General features: G+C 41.6%; 1 protein-coding gene across 1 annotated transcript in view; it reads right to left on the bottom strand.

Annotated features, from left to right (window-relative positions):
* Positions 1-3646: 3646 nt before the first annotated feature.
* Positions 3647-23588, bottom strand: part of KLRG1 (killer cell lectin like receptor G1) — an 84415-nt gene continuing 64473 nt past the window's right edge. The window contains exons 7-8 of the mRNA XM_057319025.1: positions 8146-8218; positions 3647-6568 (exon numbers count right to left, since the gene is read on the bottom strand). The gene's annotated coding sequence lies outside the window, so the exon portion shown is untranslated. The remainder of the gene's footprint in view (positions 6569-8145; positions 8219-23588) is intronic.

Genomic DNA, 23588 nt, shown 5'->3' with positions numbered 1-23588 from the left:
ACTTGCAAAGCTGCAACAGCACAGCAGAGGCCCCACGCAGGAAAACTCCCGGGGGTGATGAAGCACAAGATTTATTCAGCACAAACTCGATAACCAGGGCCAAGCTAAAACCCTCCCAAAAACACAGGGAAGAAACGATTACCCTAATGGTGACGTGGTCAGGAACCTGGTTACCCTCTTCTGAGGATCATCTCCTTTCCACATTTGACATCATTTTCAGTGTGATGTGGTAGGAAAAGCACATGCTTTCAAAGATGTGGGAAATGGACTCAAAATGCAACCCTGCCACTTAGCACCTATGGAATCTTACCTGGTACTTAACTCTTCTCAAAACTCAACTTTCTCATCTGTAAAGAAGGAGAATATTATTACCCTCCACAAGTGTGTGTGAGGATGAGAAGCCAAAGGCCCTGCACAGAGCGGGCCTCGCTGGACCCAGCTGTGCTGACTGGACTCAGTGACCACCTCAGTTCCATCTGTGAAATGGGAACAGAAACAGCAACTATCACAGGAGACAGCGGTGAAAATGTGCCGAATCTAGTTCTTGACACGTACAAACTCTCAATAACTAAATGGTTGCGATTTGTAAATGATCTTTTACTTTTTTTAAGATTTTATTGATTTGAGAGAGAGAGAGTGCAAGCGAGAGCAGGAGCAGCAAGGAGAGGGAGAAGCAGGCTCCCCGTGAGCAGGGAGCCCGAAGAGGGCTCGATCCCAGGACCCGAAGATAACCACCTGAGCCGAAAGCAGACGCCCGATCAATTGAGTCACCCAGGCACCCCTATTAAATGATCTTTTAAAGCCTGCCAGTAATAACATGATCTGTTCAAGGGAAATCTGTCCGGAAGTGGGGAAGTTCAAGGTTGTTTCTGAACAGTAATAACAATGCGCTGGAGAGCAATTAACCACAAAAAAGCAAATCTGAAATGACTTACCATTTAAAATATTACATTTTGAAGTCAAGTCATTTTCCCCAATTTCCTAAGCACAGAGCTGATAGAAATCTGAGACTTTAAATATATATTGGAAAATGCAAGTAATTGGGTTAATGCCCTTATATTCATTTTGCTGGCAGAGAAGGGAGCGGGGAGGTGACAGGGCAGGAGGAGGGGGACATCGGGCCTGAGCCTGGGGGGCTCCTGCAATGGTTTCTGAAATACGACACCAAAGACACAGGCAGTAAAAGAAAAGATATGTAAACTGAACTTAGTTAAAATTAGAAACATTGTACATCAAAGGACACTGTCAAAAAGAGTGAAAAACAACCACACAGTGGGAGAAAATATTTGCAAATCGTAGATCTGATAGGGGTGTGACATCCAGAATATATAGAGAACTAGAGGTCAACAACAAAGACAGAAACAACCCAGTTTAAAAATGTCAAAGCACTTGAATAGAGATTTCTCCAAAGAAGATATAAAAATGGCAAATACGTGCATGAAAGACATCAGTCATCAGGGAAATGCAAATCAAAACTACAATGAGATACCTCTTCATGCCTATAGGATGAGTAATGAAAAATAAAGGGGGGGAGTAACAATGGTTGCCCAGGATGTAGAGAAATTGTAACCCTTGTATATTGCTCCTGAGAATGTAAAATCCACAGCCACTACAAAAACACTTAGTGGTTCCTCCAAAGATTAAACACCGAATTACCATATGATTCAACAACTCCACTCCTAAGGGTATACCCCAAAGATTTGAAAACAGGAGCTCAAACAGATACTTGTACACCATTGTTCATAGCAGCATTATTCACAATAAGGTAGAAATCAAGTGTCCATCAACAGATGAATGGATAAACAAAATGTGGTACGTACTTGGGCTGGAACATTATCCAGCCATAAAAAGAACGAAGTTGATACACGCTACAACAGGAGGAAACTTGAAAACATTATGCTAAGTGAAGTAAGCCAGACACGAAAGGACAAACACTGTCTGATTCCACTTGTATGAAGTTAGCTAGAATAGGCAAACTCAGAGAGACAGAAGGTAAATGAGAGGCTACCAGGGGCAGGTGGAAGATGGGTGGGGGAGGAGCTTTGCTTAGTGAGCACAGAGTTTGTCTTAGGAATGGTGAAAAGCCTTCGGAAGTGGTGATGGCTGCACAACTTTGCGTATATAATTAATGCCACTGAATTGTACATTTAAATTATGGTTAAAATAGCAAATTTTATATTAACATTTTTACCACAATTTTTGAAAAGCAAAAAAAGAGAAACCACAGTTTGGATATTGAAATGGCTACATAAAATGTAGTATTGTGCAGTATAACACTATAGAACAGCTAAAATGAATTAACTGGCTCGTTGTACATGTCAACATGGCACCTAAAACCATCTGAGGGCTTCAGAGGGGAGGGGGTGGGGGAATGGGACAGGCTGGTGATGGGTAGTAAGGAGGGCACGTACTGCATGGTGCACGGGGTGTTATATGCAACTAATGAATCATCGAGCTTTACATCAAAAAATATATATTTATTTAAATAAACATGTTGGTAACAATTTAAAAAACCCACACAACTGGGAGAACAGAGCGAATTTCAGACTGATAGATGCATGGTGCTGCATTTATAGAGAAAAAACACACAGCAGTAATTTAGCTTTTCTCTTGGGATACATAGATGTATGTAAAATAGGGTTGTTGTTTTTTTTAATTCTAAGTATCTCTCTGGGGAGTATGGAAGACAGCAAATGGAGCGTTTGCCACAAAGGACTTTCCCTTCACTTGTAATTATCTTTTTTTTTTCTTAAGTATGCATTAGTATATTATTTCTGTGCTTTTAAAATGGAATGAAAACTTTCTGGAGAGAAACTTAATAAGGTAACAGTGGATACTTCTAAAATGGAAAAGTAGAAGAGGAGGGACTGATGAATGGAAGCCTTTCTATTTTTCTCTTGAATCTTCTGCATTTTTACCCAGTGTGTATTCACATGTTACTTTTGTCATTTTCTGAATGCTGGCTTCCTTCACCACATTACGAGCAAATATTTAAGGGCTGAGACATTGTTATTACTACACAGGTGAAATGTGATGATGAATTTCTCTGATTCTTTATTAGTACCTTCAGAAACTCTTCTTCCATTTGATGAAATTCTTAATCTTTACACATAAATGGCAAATTTTACTCAGCTGGGGCAAGGAAGGAGAGAAGTCAGCAAAATCAGTGGTAAGTTTATGCGATCCCTTAGACAAAAAGATAAATACAATTGATTTGCATTTAAAATGTCCAGTGAGTCAGTTTGTTTAATTTGCCTTACAACTCCGAAGAAAGTTTAAAACAATAATAAAGCCTGGGTTTGGATTCCAGGTGTTGTCTGTTTTTGTTTTTCGCCCTCTATAACTGACCCCGTGCTTGTGGACTATCACAAAAGATGTCCTTCTTGCATCCTTAAAAAAAAAAATGCAAGATGGCGGAGATATTAAACTCCCATAGTCAGAAATTTTGCAGGGGACTAAATGAGCCATTATTTTCACTGGACAATGGGCTTGGGTCATTTGGGGAATAGCATTAAAGAAACAAGATCTTAATGTTCAGAGGTTGACATGATTACCAAAGTATTTTATCTTTTATCACTTTTAGAAATGAATGAAATCACCTAAATTATCAAGTTCATTTTAAAAATAAACGAATTATAACTTGATGATAACAATGGTCTGGAAAATGTTTATTAGGTTTTTCACGTTGTGTATTCAGATTAAGCTTCCAATTAAAAACAAGGACATAGAATTAACATCATAGCATAGTTGGGCTTGCATTCCGAGAAGAAAAAATCGGTCATGTCCAGTTACTGGGCTTTGTATTCGAAAGCAGTTAATCTTTAACCAGACGAAAGGTCCCTCAGCCACTGTAGGACTCGGGCAAAGTGCAGCTCCTGTACTCTTGTGTAATTTATTCCGGTAGAGTTCGAATACAAGGCCAAGAATCTTAGGATGCAAGAAGACAGGAATTAATCCAGCCACACAGTAATCGTTACCAAAAACAAACATTTCATGCAGTTGACTTGTGGTGTCTAACTTTATAATCCCTATTTGTGTCCAATCTCAAATATTCCTGCTTTCCGTTTCATGCTAATCAATCGTGCGTTCATTCAACAGAATTCAACAATTCATTAATCAACCACGATAGGGTCCAATAGGAAACAACAGACAAAAATCTCCACCTTCAGAGAGCTTATATTCTAGAGGGTGGAGAAAGATTTTAATAAAACAAAAATGTAAACAAGAAATTTAAATTGCAGATAAGAAATATTTCCTGCTGTGGTGGGAGGGTGGGGGAAGCGGGGAGAAAGACGGGGTGGGGCGTGGCTACAGCTCTGCTCAGGGGCTCGGCAAAGACCTCTGTAAGAAGTGGTGTTACAAGAGGAGACTTGTAAAAGGTGGGAAAATATTGCTCATTTTCCTGTCTCTGGTTCCTTGTCTTTCTTGTTCTTGATCTCTCTTCCTTCTTTCCTTCCACCTTTTCTCTCTATTCCTCTTAGCTAGAGACACTCATGGGATGAAGTAAGTATTCCAAACCTGTAGTCAAAGTCACAGGGGCTCTCTTCTCCAACAGAATTTTTACAAAGATTATCTAATATCTGTATTGTCTAGAGGTTAGTAAATTCCTTCCCTAGCAGACTTGCAACTATTCGCCGTCTCACCCCTGGGCACAATGATAATAAGCAACTATGATTATCATGAGGGGGAGGGGAAAGAGGAGCTCCCACAGGATGTTGCTAACCTTGCGCTGGCACTGTGATAAGCACATTACGTGGCGTTCTTTCGCACCCTCACAGCCACCCCATGAGTGGATGGTATTACTGTTTGCATTTCAGGGTTGAGAAAGTGAGGCTTAGAATGCTCAGTAAACTGGAGAAGCCGGGATTTGATGACAACATTCTCAATCATTATGCTAGTCTTTCGAATGTGCTGTCCAGTGAATGTGCTTCTCTTCTCATGAAATACCAGCTATCACTATTCCCCCAACATTAGAGGTGATATTAGTTTATGTTATTTCTCCTCCCCAGGAACATTTTCCCAGTCTTTGCAAAAATGAAGAGCCCATATCATCTAAAAGGAAAATGCTAACGCACTTCTCGACCAGTACATCAATGTGCTGCAAAAAGAATTACAGTGTGTCTTAAATACTGAACCCCTCAGCCCTCAAAGCAGTCACCTTTAGCTGCGACAGATGCCTTTGACTTCCTACCAGCCTGAGCAACTATTCTTTTCTTCCATGTGTGCCCAGATGTGGGAAAGTTTGGGGAACACTCTTCTAATGCAGAAACTGCAGCCAATGACATGTTGTTGGTAACAGGCTCTGAATCTTCCCAGTGCCCACAAACTGGAGGAGTTGAAAATCTCTGACCAGGACTTTATAAGCCGGTGGTTCTCAACGGAGGAGACGGGAGACCTCTTTGGTTGTCACAACTGGGAAAATGCTACTGACATCTAGTGGGTAAAGGTGGGGGTGCTGCAAAGAACATCACAGCTCGCCCCCGAGAATAAACACTTATCTCACCCCAAATGTCAGTAGTGCTGAGGTTGAGAGACTGTTCGGAGACGAGGAGGTGGGTTCTGACGAAAGGCTGATTTCCATTCCCTGGACCCTTTACTAACATCACCTGCTCCAACACCACTTCTGGCCTCTCCTGAGAGCAATGACCCCTCTCAGGGAGTTCTTGCCAAATGCCACACACTCTGCTTGGAAGCCTTGGGGTGGGGCGTTCTGTTGGCACAGAGCGCTCTTACAAATAAATTCCTGTGAATTGGGGGAGTTTCTGAGACCAGGCAGAGTGCAAGGAGGAAGACAGCATATTCTCTGAGCCACACCATGGGGACAGGCAGCTACGCTCTGTCATGTCTAGTTCTAATTCTTCTTGTCCTCAGTGCGTGGAAGACCATGAGTACCCCCCATGGTCCTATTTTACACTGTCTCCTTTTCTTCCAGTCTCTCTTATCTTACATCATTCCACTGCCATTTTCCCCTCAAAATCTCCAACTGTATTCTTGAATGCCACTTCCTACTTTAAAATTATATGATTCCAGATAACTTTTTTTTCTAAAGGAATTAATGTGACTAAAGTTATATGTGATTTTATTGAGGAGAATCCCCTTCCTGTGGGTCTGTCGCTGTGGGCTCCTAACCTCCTCAGGAGCTTCCCAGGCGAAACCTGAAACCGGCCCCTGCACACGGAAGGCAGGGAGAGGCCAAATAAGCAAAGGGAGCTTACACAAGAGGCTGTGTTCAGCGGCTGCAAAAAAAGTGGATCACACCCACGTGCCAAATCTTCCAAGTGTATATGAAGGCCTGACCTGGGTTCAGGCACGTATACCGTGCAGGTGTCCCTAGGGCCGCTCCTGGGAGTGGGAAAGGCAAGCAGAATATATTCCAAAGACAGGGGAATGGGGAAGGAGCCTCTGAGTGCCAAGGTCAAGCTCACGGGTCAACTCGCAGTCACGTCCTCTTAACAACGTCCTCCAACATTCCACTGGCTCTTCTAACTTCTCTCCCAGTGTGCTCTGAGCAGTCAGCAAGGGGTTTCCTTGGCATGGAGGTGGCTCGTTTTCTGGCTGTCTGGCTGCACTGGAGGCAGATGGCGCAGGAAGAATGCAGGTACATGGAAGAGAAAACAGAGATTGAGACAGTGATTCCCGAAATCAGTGACAGCTTTTTCCAGCCAAAGCCCCATGATCCAAACCACTGATTTCTTAAAACCTCTAGGCTGGGGATCAGATTACTCAGGGTGTGTATTCGTGTCCTCATAATTTACTAAAGATGATACATGAGCAGACTGACTCATCAGGTGTGAACACACAACACTCTGTTTGGAAAATGGCATAAGTGCCTCCTTGTGAGACGTGATGATGTGTAAGGCCAGCCTATTTTGGAGGCTAGCCTTTCTCTTTAGAGACGTTTCAGTACTCAGTAAGGACAGGCTTTGTTGCTATCATTCGAGGCTTGCTGAGTGAATTTAGGAAGGGTTTCTCTTTGTGCTGTAATGTTCTCCAGGTCAATGGAGGGGACAAAGGATCGTACCAGTGTAAAACAGAATGTGTCCACCTGGCCTTGAGGAGGAGGAGGTTGGCAGGTTTAAGAACTTGACCTGGTTGTACATACCATGTCGTTGGCTGGGGAGACAGTGCTGCCAGGCATGAGGAGATGGACCGAGGGAGAGAGATGCCAGACCAGGACTCCCATCTTCTCTTCAACACCAGGGGTCTAGATGGCCCGTCTCCAGCCCCCTAGGCACTTGTACCTCCTCTAGAGATGCGCAGGGTCCCATGTGCCCAGCGAGATCCCCCTCATTGGGCTGACCCTCCCTGCAGGCTAGAATAATCCAAGCTATATGGGGGTGCTTGGATCCCCCTGAGGACCATGCAGTAGCCGGGGACCATGCGGGACTGGGGGTGCGTGATGCTGCTCATTTTCTCGGTCTCCCGCCCGGTCAGAGACACGCCGTGGCTCCTGTATCCCGCAGCCGCACGAACCACACCTGGAGACTTTTCTGGGCCTTTTGTGGGAAGTTGGCAGCTACTGAGTAAGCTCGGTGAGCGCATAGTCTCCCGTCATGAGCATTTCCTGAGTTGGGGGCTCCCCGCTAGCTTGGGAGGTCGTTGCTGTGCTTTGCTTTCCTTTGTGTGAGGAGCTGGAAGCCATGGGACGTTTTATCCGTTTCCCTGTTAATCCCCACGACACCTCCTGTCCATTCTCGCTTTCCCAGGGATCCTCCTTGCCGCAGTGCACTGCGCGCAGTTCTCAAACAAACACATCAAATCCGCAAGCATATTCAGGGCACGCGGTGGTCCACAAGCTGCTGACACACGGGCCACCCCCCACACACACATAGATGCCAACAGCCAACTCAGGATCTCCAGATGCCTCTTCCCCCAGGGCCCATCTCTTCAGTCTCCTGGCTGGCTGGCTGGCTCAGCAACTGTTGGTTCAAAACCCCCTTGGGATCTTCCCGGGTGAAATCTGAAGCTGCTCCCCTGCTCAGAGGCAGAGAGAGACCTAAGACAGAGGCAGCCACTCCAAATTGGCAGGTGGCAGGTTTAATAAACAAGGGAACTTACACATGAGGCTGGTTTTGGGCAGCCGAGGGACAAGTAGATCTCCGCACCCACCCACCAAATCTTAACAAGTTTATGTAATGACCTTACCTGGGTTCACTGTTAGGGGTCCAGGGTCTCAACACCACATCACTCTCTCAAGGCTATGTCCTTGGAGCAGCATCTGGGAGCAGAAAAGGGCAAGAAGAACGTCTATTCCAAGGGCAGGGGAGGAGGAGGGAAAGAGCCTCTAATTGCCGGAGTTGAGCTCATGGGTCAATGGGGGGGGGGGGTTGTCACGTCCTCTCGCTGACCTCCCCAACAATCACTGAGACATAAAGTTCCAATAGTGTTAAAGAGCCATTCCTTTGTGTTGAAGCCATTTAAACACAATGTTCTAAAACACAAATACTTCAAGTGTGGACACTCGTGATTAGATGACACGTTAAGACTGGAGCCATAAACTAGGGCCCCAGGTGAGACTGAACAAATCACCTCTTTGAGTCTAAATCAGTGTCTATAAAATGACCCTAACTGCTATGCAGGGCTATTGTGAGGACCCAAATGCCTTGAAAATCATCAGGTGTGCTACCGATAGAAAGTATTAATAGAGATTAAAAAATACACACATTAGCAGGAGTCGTGTTGTCATATTGCTTTCCTCCTTTTTTACAATCATAAAAACAAAGATATTTAGGGACACCTGGGTGGCTCAGTCAGTTAAGCATCGGCCTTCGGCTCAGGTCATGATCTCAGGGTCCTGGGATTGAGCCCTGCCTTGAGCTCCACATGGGCTCCCGGCAGGCTCCCTGCTCAGCGAGGAATCTGCTTCTTCCTCTCCTCTGCCCCAACCCCCACTTGTGTGCTCTCTCTCAAATAAATAAATAAAATCTTTTTTATTTTATTTTTTTTTAAGATTTTATTTATTTTTTTGACAGAGAGAGAGACAGCCAGTGAGAGAGGGAACACAAGCAGGGGGAGCGGGAGAGGAAGAAGCAGGCCCATAGCGGAGGAGCCTGATGTGGGGCTCGATCCCATAACACCGGGATCACGCCCTGAGCCGAAGGCAGACGCTTAACCGCTGTGCCACCCAGGCACCCCAATAAAATCTTTTTTAAAAAATGTAAGCACCAAATGTGACATTGTGCTGAGACCCATCAAGGTGTGGAAAGAGCACATAACTAAGAGTTCACAGTCCTTGCTGAAAGTTCAAAGTCTGCCACTAAGTCACTTTGACACTTGCCCTGAGTTTGCATTTCTTTATCAAAAAAAAAAAAAAAAGATTTTTTTTTTTAAAGATTTTATTTATTTATTTGACAGAGAGAGAGAGAGTGGGAGAGCACAAGCAGGGGGAAGGGGCAGAGAGAGAGGGAGAAGCAGCCTCCCCATTGAGCAGAGGGCCCCGAAAAAAAATAAAAATAAAAAAAGTTTTGAAATTGCTATTAAAGTCTGCAATCATGGAAATCCAAAACAGCAATAGGAGAAGTGACTTGCAGAGTGAGAAATTGTATCTGCCTAAGGATCAAGTACAGAGGACACTGCTTTACCAGGGCCCCCTCAAACTCTTTCAAAGTAATAGTGATGAGATTCTTTTTTGAGATTTATTTACTCCAATAACCTATGTTTCTTTCTTAAAAGTGAACATTCAGATAAATAAGAACAATGACAAAAAAACCAATTAGAATATTCGGATAAATCAGAACAAAATAATCAATTATTTTATCACATATTGAAAAGTGTATAAATGAGGAAGTCAATTCTCCTAAAGCAGAGTGATAATAAATGACATATGATGTGATGTAATATTTTTAAGATTTTATTTATTTGAGGGGGCGCCTGGGTGGTGCAGTCGTTAAGCGTCTGCCTTCGGCTCAGGGCGTGATCCCGGCGTTATGGGATCGAGCCCCACATCGGGCTCCTCCGCTAGGAGCCTGCTTCTTCCTCTCCCACTCCCCCTGCTTGTGTTCCCTCTCTCACTGGCTGTCTCTCTCTCTGTCAAATAAATAAATAAATAATCTTAAAAAAAAAAAGATTTTATTTATTTGAGAGAGAGAGTGCAAGCACATGCAGGGGGAGAGGCAGAGGAAGAGAGAAAGGGAAAAGCAGACTCTCAGTTGAGTAGGTAGCCAGGACCCTGGGATCATGACCTGAGCTAAAGGCAGACACTTAACCAACTGAGCCACCCAGGCACCCCGGTTTATTTTAGAGAAATACAGAGAGAGAGAGACAGCAACAGCATGAGTGAGGGGAGGAGCAGAGGGAGAGGGACAAGCAAACTCTGCGCTGAGCATGGAGCCCAACTCAGGGCTTGAACTCACAACCCTGAGATCACAACCTGAGCTGAAACCAAGAGTCAGTCTAACCGACTGCAGCAGCCAAGTGCCCCAAGGTGTTTTCATTACTTGGTATAAACAGTAACATCTAGCTGATGACATTTAGGCTTGCTAAGGTTTAGAACAGAAAACACTATATGATTAGCCAGAGGGGATAAATAACATGGATAAACTTTCAACAGTGAGGATTCTTGGTGGAAGCTATCCTGCACTAATGTTCATACCCTAACCAGACCATTGACCAGTAACACCCAGGCCATTAGCCACAGATAGATGTAGAAATGTCGGGGCGCCTGGGTGGCGCAGTCGTTAAGCGTCTGCCTTCGGCTCAGGGCGTGATCCCAGCGATCTGGGATCGAGCCCCGCATCAGGCTCCTCCTCTGGGAGCCTGCTTCTTCCTCTCCCACTCCCCCTGCTTGTGTTCCCTCTCTCACTGGCTGTCTCTCTCTGTCAAATAAATAAATAAAATCTTAAAAAAAAAAAAGATGTAGAAATGTCTTCAATATGATGCAGTTCCCCAAATCCCTATGTGTCCAACCACTTGGGATTTCCTGCCAGTATTCTGGCCCATGACCCTTCCCTCTTGTTCTCTCTGTGCTCCAGTGAGAGGCCATTTTTCCGTGTCAGTCCCTCTGGAGTCAGACACTGATCGCCCCCATCACTCAAATGCTCATGTATGTCATTTTACCAAATAGGGAAATGACTGGGGATTCTGCAAAATATGAGGTTTAAAATTACCCGATAAGGTAGGCAATTTCTTTTCCCTAAAACTAAAAAAACAAAAGACAAAACAAAACAAAAAAAAAACCCATGAGGCTAAGAAGGACATAGATTATTTTAAAGTTGAAGAAACTGGTAAGACCAGAAGAACTAGGATCCAGGTCTCCCAACTCTTGGTTCAGTGCATTTTTTTTCTCACTGTCCAGTGGTTGAAACACTACTTGGAGCAGAGTTGCCCAAATGTTGGCCAGCTATGTTGCGTGAGTATTTTTAAATAGGAACACAGCAATAAAAGAGTTGTTTAATAACTACTACAATTTTGAAGAAATGATGAGTAGAGATAGTATTTCCAGATATCTGCATTAACTATAACGGAATATGAAAATATCAATAGTATTTTTGGTAATAAACTCACAGTTGCTGCTGATACTACGGTAGCCTGTTACTTGGATTAATAATTGAAAGACATGTTAAATTTCAGTTAGATGTTTAAGAGAATAAAGATGTGATTTTTCCCATCTAAACTTACAAACTTCTGAATTCTAATCCTGAATCCCTTGAAATTCTGTGATCCAAAGTCAATTCCCAGACTCTAGGATCATGACCTGAGTTGAAGGTAGCTGCTTAACCAACTGAGCCACCCAGGCAGCCCTGTGCTTTTTTGAACATACTCTGTGGCACTCTCTTTACAACACTCAACTTGCTGTGCTGAAGAGTACAAGGAACAATATTCAAAGAGTCTCCAAACAGTAAAATTCTATTATTCCACTGTTGTGTCAACTATTCTGTAACTCTCCTTGGTTATGTAATTATAATGTGGATTAGATACTATAACTTTATACAAAGTGAGGTTTTTATATCATTTTTAAATATTTATGTTTAATTTGGTAATTATTTTCTTTCCAGAATATAGACTTAAAAGTATTCACCAACTTAAAGCTCAAACCTTATGCTTTCTTCAGGATTTTATCACTTCTACTTTTGACAAAGAACTATCCATCCAGAAAATGAGAAGCTCCACACATTGTTTCCAGTGCAATTGTTTTTAACATTTCAATTATAGCAGGAAAACTAAGTATTTAGCCACATTATTCATACATGTCACATTGTGTGGAAATACCTTTCTCAAAGTAGTATATTCTTTTCTTCCATTGTAATATTCACAGTGGCACTTCCTCATGTGGAATAAAATGAGATAATTGAAAATCTCCACATACAGCCATCTGCTGAGACTGTAAGAAACTATTTCCCTGAAACTTGGATCTGGAACTGACAGTGGTAAAGTGAGTAACTTGCATTTTTACCATTTGCTTGAGATGTGAAACATGATTTCATTATTTCCAACTATTTTTCTAATTAATTTCTGACATTTCAAGACAAGAGTAGGCTAATTTATAAAACTCTGGTCTAATTATATCAACTCATCAATTAATGACATATTTGTACTGCAGGCACTTCCAGAAAATGAACATGGTGACTGTTTACAATCTAGCTTTCTAATTTTTAACACCATTCAAGGACATGGTATTGAACAGCAAACTTGAAGCAATCCTACATGGAATAAACCATTTTAAGAATTATAATTTATAAAATTTTCAGATGGTGTTGTAGAGAGGGCAGTTCAATGACATTTTCAAACCCATAGTCAGATTTCTAATGGTAGGACAGACTTTGAGGTGGTGTGGGAGGCACGGCCATTGTTGGTGAAATAGAACCATTGAAATGCCTTTTATTTTTCCATTTTGGGCCCTGATCACACTGCTAATTTCTATAGTTCTTTCAAGAGGACTCAGAAGTACGGCAATGAATCATCATGATCAGTTACCATCCTAGAAATAACCAATGCACCTGCTTGCTTTCTGTTCTTCACATTGTCGTCCTCCCCAGCTCATCAGGTGTGGCTGAAGCGGGAGTAACAGTCCCTGATACCACCACTGAGTGGAGGGCAGGGGCCCTCTGCCCGTCCAGTGGCAATGGACTTGGTCTCTCCCACTGTGTCTCTCCAAGCCTTTCAGCCCTTCTTTCTGGAGGTCACAATGCCCTACTCTGTGATCCTTTACACTCAAGGCCACTGTGTTCAACTGCGTTCCCAAATGCATCCAGGTGAGGAGCTTTCCAAATTAAGCATGAACAAAAGATTATGTTTGGCCCATAACACTTCTTCCAGATCAATGAACTATCCCCTAATTCCAATGATCTATATTACCATATTGATAATTATCAAGTTCTAAAAAACTAACAAATTTTTTTCTCAAAAATATGTAGAACACTGACTGTGAAACTATAGCTTACAAAATCCAGATCTCAATTTTCTTTCATTTCTAGTTTTTAAAAATATTTTATCATAACCTAGACTGAGTGCCTTAAAATAGCATAAGAGTCAGTACTGTTCAATCTCATTATTTGGATTTTCTAAGTCTTCCTTTAAATTCCCAGACACTTTCTTTGTACCTTTCTTCTAACACATCACATTTAAGCATATGTAACATAATTCTTCTTTCTCAGCATCTTACATGTCCTGCAGCAAAAACATCTTGAGGACAAGAGCCACTTATATATCCTAGAAGTGCCTTATATACATAAAACTTTTCATATGTATTTTTAATTGAATGAATGGGTGAGTATGTGGATAAAAAATGAAGGAAGAAAAAAAATGAAAGAAGGAACTCCAACTGGACGACAGCCACAAAGTAAGCTAGGAGAATTCTCATGAATCTAAGCCAGTAGATAAATTTCTTCAGGACAACACGCTATTGTTGACTTTTCCTATCCTCTACTACTGGTACAAAAAATACACAAATAAATACACATATATAAAATTTCTATGTGTATATATTTATAAATATATATGTTCTATATCAATTTTATACAACTTTTTAATGTAAATAGTCTCAGCTATGTCATTTTCAACCCCACGCTTTCCAAAAGTGCTTCTCCTGGTCCTTTTTTTTTAAAAAAAGATTTTATTTATTTATTTGAGAGAAAGAGTGAGTGAGAGCCAAAGAGAGCACAAGAGGGAGAAGCAGTATGCCCACCGAGCAGGGAACTCGATGCAGGACTCGATCCCAGGACCCTGGAAGCATGACCTGAGCTGAAGGCGGATGCTTAACTGACAGAGCCACCCAGACGCCCCTCTCCTAGTTCCTTTTTAACACCCAAATTCACTCTGGGCTCTTTCACTTGCCCCATGCCATACATCAACTTGCTGCCCTTCTAAACTCATCTCTTGTGTTGCATGGCTCATGTGAGGTTATAAGTAAGTGCGCACCTGGAAGATTCTCCTGACTTCATGGCTATCCCAATAGAGAAAGACCAAGATTCTTACTGCCTCCGTGCAGATGACAGGCAAACTGTGTTCTGGGTGGTAACTCCCAAATCACTAGGTGAGTGGAAGTTCTCTGAAGGAATCCTCTCTGCTCCAAGCTGATGATATATAACGGTTCCTTAAATTAGGTTCCTCTCTTTGAGTCCCACAAGCAGAAGACTCCAGTTGATGCTGCTTCTGCTCCTGTACTTGCCAGCTCCTTAAATAAGGAGCAGATCTACGAACTGCGCACAGAACATAGGACACCTTAAAGATCTGAGGGATTTATTTAGAGAGTACCCAGTCCCTGGGACATCCAAGGTCAGATCTATAGGCTCTTTGATTCAGGAACGTGAATTTCTCCATGAGCCCAGAAACACTACAGTACTCTGAGCTCTGTGGTACTAGGGTGGATAGGGTTCCTAAAATTGGGAGGAAAGATTCAGTTGTCAAACTTCTACTAGTTGAGGTGAGTAAGCCTGACTTGTTTGATAGCTCCACCGAGTCCAGAAAATGGTAGCAAAATTCACTATCTATAATCTTCGGGTAAAAAAGAATTAATAAGAATAATACATGAACAGTATATTTCACAGCATATGACAAGTCTATGCATTAAAATAGACAATGTTTTATTTTTCCATTTGCCTTGTAACTATTTTCCTATTAGCTGAAAATTGAGCTAGATATATATTGGGGATTTTTTTGTTCTGTATGGTTTTTTTAAGATTTTATTTTATTTATTTATTTAGGGAAAGAGAGAGAATGTGTGTGAGGAAGGGGAGGGGCAGTGGGAGAGGGAGAGAGAGAATCCTAAGCAGACTGTGCCCTGAGCACGGAGCTGAGGTCATGACCTGAGCTGAAATCAAGAGTCCGTCACTTAACCAACTGAGCCACCCAGGTGCCCCAGAGCTAGATTAATTTTGTGCCTAATTCTTTTTTGTTGTTGTCTTTGGGGCACCTTGCTCAGTCGGTTAAGCATCAGACTCATGAGCTCAGTAGTGAGATCGTGCCCTGCATTGGGTTCCACACTCAGCTCAGAATCTGCTTGTCTCTCCCTCTGCTCCTCCCCCACTTGTGCTCTCTCTCTCTCAAATAAATAAATCAATAAAAATCTTTTTAAAACATGAAGTAAGGATGAATTTCGTTTGTTTTTTCTTGATGATACTGGCCAGTGACTGCTGTTCTGACTTTTCATTTTTCATTTCCAGGTGACATTCTAGGTCCTGCCATAAAAAACATACAAAATCTTCTCCAGATGCCCTATGGCTGTGGAGAAGAGAACACAGTCCTCTTTGCTCCTAATATCTATGTACTGAAATATCTGAATGAAACCCAACAGCTGACTCAGGGTATCAGGTCCAAGGCCATTGGCTATCTCAATACTGGCAAGTAAGAGGCAGAAACTTCACTTCATCATCATAAATGTTCTTTCCACAAGTAGGCTTAACATTCACTGGACAAGAAGAGCATGGCCATTGGTAGGTCCTGTGTGCCTGAGAAGCTAGGGCTTGTCATTGGCCTCTGGCTTCTCTGGCCTTGGGTTGTACATTTGGGAATCCTCTCATTCTTGGATATGTCACTGCTACTTCATGGCCCATCTGAAACCTTCTGTTCCAGGTTATCAGAGGCAGCTGAACTATAAACACATAGATGGTTCCTACAGCACCTTTGGGGACCAACATGGTAAGAAGCAAGGCATCACTTGATAAGAAGGGGGTCCTATGGACCAAACTTTGTACAGGCATTGCCACTCTTATTCCTCATGGAAACCCTACAAATTAAATATTATGAACCTCATTTTGGAGAGGTAGAAGCTTATACCTAGTGCTGTTAAATAAATGTTGTTAGATTGCACAAATAATAAGTGGCAGAGCTGAGACTTATCTCAAGGTCCATCTACCTGGACTCCTAAATGTATTTTTGATTCAACATGGTAAGCTGTTCTTTCTCCATGTCTAAAACCCATCATAAGAAAAAAGTATGGGGGCGCCTGGGTGGCACAGAGGTTGGGCTTCTGCCTTCGGCTCAGGGCGTGATCCCGGCATTAAGGGATCGAGCCCCACATCAGGCTCCTCTGCTATGAGCCTGCTTCTTCCTCTCCCACTCCCCCTGCTTGTGTTCCCTCTCTCGCTGGCTGTCTCTATCTCTGTCGAATAAATAAATAAAACCTTCAAAAAAAAATAAGAAAAAAGTATGGCCACTTTATTTTCCAGCATCCAGAGATGCTAGAAACTGGAACTAGAAAAGCTGTAGCCATCCTTCACACTACCTTATATTAAATAACACTGTTCCTCTGAGACAAAACACACAGTCAAACAAGAGGTAATAAATGAAAAGGAGGTTGGTGGAAGGAGAAGGGAAGGTGTGGGAAGAAAGTACTTAACTTTTTCTTTTTAAGATTTTATTTATTTATTTGGGAGAAAAAGAACATGAGTGGTGGGGGGAGGGTGGGAAGAGGGAGAAGCAGACTCCCCACGGAGCAGGGCTCTGAGCAGGGAGCCCAACAAGGGGCTCAATCCCAAGACCCTGAGATCATGACCTGAGCCAAAGGCAGATGCTTAACCAACTGAGCCACCCAGGCGTCCTGAAAGTACTTAACTTTTTAAGGCAGAAAACCTTGCCGAGATGTTAGTCCACATAGCAGGAGCTACAGAGGAGAAGGGTTTTCTCTTCTCCCATGGAAAATCAGTGAAAGGGAGAAAACCTGGTATGAGAGCACAAATGTCTTAACCACTAAGGAAGACAGAGCCTGAATCCTTGAAGCAATGAGAAAGTGAGCAAGGAAGTAAGGACCACTTGAAACCACTTGGTAGTATGTTAAGAGCAGATAGAGCCCAAAGAGAGTGAACAGTGTCATGAAGTAACAAAGAGAGAGTCCCTAGCTCTAAGGACCCGAGCCCCTCATATGACTCTCATGAGTGTTGACCGGGTCCCCATGAAGCCTGTGCATGTGACTTGTTGCATGAAAACAAATGGCCTCATCACCCCACTCTTCTTCCTCCAACAGGCTCATAGCCTTTGCACTCATAACTCTCACCCAGCCTTGAGCCTTCATCTTCATCGATGAAACACACATCACCCAAACCCTTACCTGGCTCTCTGAGAAGCAGAAAAACAATGGTTGTTTCAGGAGTTCTGAGTTACTGCTCAGCAATGCCATTACAGTGGTGGCTTTTGTAGGCTAGTTCTGAACCCTCTGATCTCACTAATCCATGGAAATTTGTCCAAGGGGGAAGGCACATAAGAAGGTAGCACACAGGGGGACACCTGGGTGGCTCAGTTGGTTAAGTGTCTGCCTTCAGCTCAGGTCATGGAGATCATGACCCTGAGATAGGGTCCTGGAATTGAGTCCTGCATTGGGCTCCCTGCTCAGCGGGGAGTCTCCTTCTCCTTCTCCCTCTGCTGCTCCCCCTGCTTGTGCTCTCTCTGTCAAATAAATAATAAAATCTTAAAAAAAAAAAAGTAGCACACAGGAATTCCTAAAGGAAAGGACTGGGAAGTATGGAAGGGCAATAGGATGGGAGAATATGCTAACATACCACTGAGGAAAAAGAAATGGAATCTCAGCTGGGAGTGCGGAGACATTGTACAGTGAGGATAGATATAACTGAGAAGAATTTCTGAGGAACCAAGCAAGAGAAAGGACTGACCATGAGGAGAGTGGACATCAAAGGGCTTTCTGAAGTAAAAATAACCTCTTTCCCTTAAACTTACGGGGAGGAGTGGAAGATGAAGTGACCCTCTCTGCCTATATCACCACTGCTCTTCTGGAGATTTCTGTCCCCATCAGTGTAGGTACCGCCTTAACTTCCTCCGCTTCCCAGACTGCTATGAAACCACTGCCCTACAGTTATAATAATACTCCTGTAAAAGCCAAGTGACAGCTTTCCTTCTGCATGACACTGATGCATTTGCCAAAATGATAGAGACTTTGACCAATTTATCAAGAAGGATTTTACTTGTTCAGGAAACAGGACTATGTACCGAAGCTAATCCTAAAACATGTAGCCTCCAGTTTACATTTTGCCTTACACCTCCTGCCTTTATCAGTTTACATTTTAATTAAAAGTAATTTTTGAGTGATTCTTATTATGTGTTTTTTACAACCAAAAAAAAAGTTATTTCCAAAAAGATGGTCAGAGAATGGATTGATAGATGAATTATTTGAAAAGCACTGCTACCACTTCTCCTGTGGGGTTTATATTATTCCAGGACTTACAAGGACTCCTTTTCCATAGCTTAGGATACCACTGCTCTGCCTTCACAGCACCCTGTTGTCCAAATGCCCTATTCTGCCTGAAGTCAGCCTGGAAAAAACACAGGAAGTGGCCCATGGCAGCCATATCTATACCTAGGCACGGTTGGCCTGTGCTCTTACCCTGGCAGGTAACCAGAACGAGAGGAGAGAGACCCTGGAATCACTTGACGAGGAAGCTATTAGAGAGGCGAGAGCATACATTAAGGTCTTCCCCCCACCCACTTCCAGTAGATGGAAAGGGGAAGAATATTGAATTCCTGAAAATAACGTCCCTTTTTGGCCTATACCACTATAAATGCTGACATTTTAATGCAAACTCACACATTAAAAGATTAATGTTCCTTTTATATCCAAACCTTTCCTGGAATATTTTGTTACAGAAAGAACAAGATAAATAAAAGAAACATCACAGGAGAACGCAGGTGTTTCAGTCTCTTTTTATTTACAAAGACAAATATAGTTGACATTTATACTTCTCCTTATGGCACATGACTATATATCAGTGTGAGTAGAAGCAAAGAGTCATAGCAAAGACACTGTCATCCACAATAATAGCTTCCATGTTGTACTATTTCTAATACAACTCTCTGAAATAAAGTGGTAGATTTTATATTTCATTTCAACAAAGCCTAAACAACCACAAAATCATTTTAGGTTGAGAGCAAGGAACCAACCAGTGAGGAAATCATGTCTGCCTTCCCCTCCACCCCACCTACCCACTGCACAAACTCTACCAGCACATTTGAGAAAGTAGTTGAGTTCACATCTTATGAATTTGTCCTCAATATTTCCCTAAGTCATATTAGACCATACCAAGTTCGTATTTTTACTCTGGAATAATAAAACTAGGGATATCATGATTGAAGTAAAAAATGTACTTCAGTAGGTAATATTTTAAGAGTTAGATAATAGAGACAGTGAGTAAAGAGGACTAAGAGCCCTAAATAAATGCAATCCATAATAAAGAAATTAGATTGTGTTAGACGTTTGTAAGCCCTGTTTTTTCAACTTATTCTGTCACCCATAACTTATTCCTGCTACCTAGCCTTAGAAAACTACCACAAATACTACCTACAACGTAAGCCTATCAATCATGCAAAATTTTGCAATGTACTAAGAGTCTTACAAAGAAGTGTTTACAGATAAAGAGATCTATAAATCACCTTCAAAAAATAACGTAAGGGCGCCTGCGTGGCTCAGTTGGTTAAGCATCTGCCTTCGGCTCAGGTCATGATCCCACAGTCCTGGGATCGAATCCCACATTGGGCTCCCTGCTCTGCGGGGAGCCTGCTTCGCCCTCTGCCCTTCACCCCACTCATGCTCCCTCTCTTTTTCTCTCTCTCTCAAATAAATAAATAAAATCTTTTTTAAAAAAAGATAACATAAAAACGCAAAGCAATAAATAAAAATCTAGAGAATTACACAAATAATTTTCGTAGGACATTTGAGACGGGTGAGAACTATAGCCTGAGTGGTCCCTGAAACGCAAACAAAGAAAGTAAAATTTGAGTGGAAAAATAAAAGGTGTGTTTTATGCTGATTAGTGGAGAACATGCCGAGTATTTCTGACTAGGAGGAAAGTATAATACCATGAAGGAAAAAAGAAGCAAATATCGGAAGAAAACCAAAAGGATGCATAACCACAGTTATCCCTCCTGTACTTTGCTTGAACAGCTGTAGTACAAGCAGGCTTTCATTCTTCCCCCAGAAAATGGGATTATGTCAATGTTATCGAGAGTGGAAATTCCTCAACCACTTTTGTCTATTGCCCCAGATAGTTATTTCCGCAACGATGTAGTTCCTGATTCAGGAAAGTCTGCAGTCCTACTATACATCAAAATCTCTCCGTGAAACCTGTCCCACTGAAGCTCCCTTTCTTGGGCTTTTCTTCCATTGTGTCTTTCGGATAAAGCAGCTTTTGCTGAATACAGTGCCCTCTGCAATGCAGGTAAGGAGCTTGCACTCCATGTCTCAAGCCTTCATTTTGCTCTCAGGGCCAGTCCTCTTAGATACAAAATAATCTACATCTTTTTTAGTTGATCTCAGACTCCTCAAACTACGTGGTAACACAGAAATATACATCTTAGGACAGGAGCACTAACTCTCTGGAAAACTTCTCTAATTCCTTTATCAGCAGAGAATATGTTTCTTATAGGTGCATATCTGATGAATCCCATTCTTAGCCATAGCCAGTTTGGTTTCCTTTAGCAAGCCCTATTGTTCATATCCAATTAAAATTATATTCAAGAATAGGTACTAACTCTTCTTTAAATGTTTGGTAGAACTCACCGATGAAGCCATCTAGTCCTGGATCTTTTTTTGGGAGAGTTTTTAAATTACTGATTCAATGTCATTGCTTATAATTGGTCTATTCAGATTTTCTCTTTCTTCATGTTCAGTCTTGGAAGGTTGTATATTTCTAGGAATTTATCCATTTATTCTAGGTTTTCCAATTTATTGGCATGTAACTGTTTGTAATAGTGTCTTATGATCCGTTGTATTTCCGTGGTGTCATTTGTAACTTCTTTTTAATTTCTGATTTTAGGGATGCCTGGGTGGCTCAGTCAGTTAAGCACCTGCCTTCAGCTCAGGTCATGATCCCAGGGTCCTGGGATCCAGTCTCACATCAGGCTCCCTGCTCAGTGGGGAGCCTGCTTGTACCTCTGCCTGCTGTTCTCCCTGCTTGTGCTCTCTCTGTTTCTCTCTCTCTTTCTAACAAATAAATAGATAAAATCTTTTTTTTTAATTTTAAGTATTTTTAAAAAATAAAAAATAATAATTTCTGATTTTATTTATTTGGGCCCTCTCTTTTTTTTTTTTTTTTTTCTTGATGGGTCTGGCTAGTGGTTTATTGATTTCATTTATCTTTTTAAAGAACAAGCTTTTGGTTTCATTGATCTTTTCTTTTCTTTTTAAGTCTCTATTTAATTTCTTTCTGTCTGATCTTTATTATTTCTTCCTTCTACTAACTTTGGGCTTTGTTTATTTTCTTCTCTTACTAGTTCCTTCAGGTGTAAAGGTAAATTATTTATTTGGATCTTTTCTTGTTTCTTGAGATAGGCCTGAATAGCTGTGAACTTCCCTCTTAGAACTCCTTTTGCTGTGTCCCACAGATTTTGGAAAGTTGTGTTTCCATTTTCATTTGCCTCAACGTATACCCTTATATCAAAAACAGACAAAAACACCACAAAAAAAGGAAAATTAGAGGCCAATATCCCTGATAAATATAAATGCAAAACTCCTCAACAAAATATTAGCAGACCAGATTCAGTAATATATTAAAAGGGTCATACACCATAATCAAGTGGGATTTACTCTGGGGATACAACGATGGTTCAATACACACAAATCAATGTGATATACAATATTAATAAAGGATAAAAATCATATGATTATCTCAATAGATGCAGAAAAAGCATTTGACAAAATTCAGCATCGATTTATAATACAAAACTCTCAACAAAGCAGAACATACTCCTCCATAACAAAGGCGATATGTGAGAAACCCACAGCTAACATCATACTAAATGGTGAAAAGCTGAAAGCTTTTCCTCTAACGTCAGGAACAAGCCAAGTGTGCCCACTCTTGCCACCTTTATTCTCCGTAGTACTATAAGTTCTAGCAACAGCAATCAGACAAGAAAAGAGAAATAAAAGGCATCCAAATTGGTAAAGAAGAAGTAAAACTGTCACTATTTGCAGATGACATGATACTGTCATGTCATGATAGAAAACCTAAAGATTCCGTGGGAAAAAAATATTAGAACAAATAAATAAATTCAGTGAAGTTGAAAGATACAAAGCTAACAAACAGAAATTGGTTGCATTTCTATACACGAATAGCAAGCTATCGGAAAGAGAAACTAAGAAAACAATCCCACTTACAACTGCAACAAAAAGAATAAAATACCTAGGAATAAATTTAACCAAGGATAAGAATGAACTGAAAACTCTGAGATATTGATGAAAGACGCTGAAGAGGACACAAATAAATAGATATATTGTGCTCATGGATTGGAAGAATTAACATTGTTAAAATGTCTATACTATCCAAAGCAATCTACAGAATCTAATGCAATCCCCATCAAAATACCAAGGGCACTTTTCACAGAACCAGAACAAAGAATTCTCAAATTTGTACTGAAGCATGAAAGAGCATGAATCTGGAGAAAGAAGAACAAAGCTGGAGGTATCACACTATCTGATTTCAATTATACTACGAGCCAGAGTGATCGAAACAGTGTGGTACCGGCATGAAAACAGGGGATCACTGGAATAGAACAGAGAGCCCAGAGATAAACCCATGCATATGCGTGTCAGTTCATCCATGACAAAGGAGGCAAGAACATACAATGGGGAAAAGATGGTGTCTTCATAAATGGTATTGGGAAAACGAGATAGCTACATGCAGAAGAAGGACACTGGATTACTATCTGACACCATACACAAGAATAAATTGAAATGGATTGAAGAGGGGCGCCTGGGTGGCTCAGTTGGTTAAGCATCTGCCTTCGGCTCAGGTCATGATCTTAGGGTCCTAATATCGGGCCCTGCTTTGGGCTCCCTGCTCAGTGGGGAGTCTGCTTCTCCCTCTCCCTCTGCCTCTGCCCCTCCACCTGCTTGTGCTCTCTCTCTCTCTCTCAAAAAAATATTTTTTAAAAAATGAAATGGATTAAAGGTTTGGATATAATCCATGAAACCATAAACCTCCTAGAGGAAAACATAGACTCTTTGACATCAATGTTACTAATATATTTTTGAACCAGTCTCCTCAGGTCAGGGCAACAAAAGCTAAGATAAACAAATAAAATAAACATCAAACTAAAAAGCTCTGGCACAGCAAACTATTAACACAATGAAAAGGCAACCTGCTGAAAAGGACTTCTATATTTCCTATATTATAGATATTTGCAAATCATCCATCTGATAAGGGGTTAAT

This window comes from Ursus arctos, unplaced genomic scaffold, assembly GCF_023065955.2.
Source record: "Ursus arctos isolate Adak ecotype North America unplaced genomic scaffold, UrsArc2.0 scaffold_26, whole genome shotgun sequence".
In the NCBI taxonomy this organism is placed as follows: Eukaryota; Metazoa; Chordata; class Mammalia; order Carnivora; family Ursidae; genus Ursus; species Ursus arctos.
Note: the sequence above shows the minus strand (reverse complement) of the source record. Positions and strands in the feature narration are given on the sequence as shown.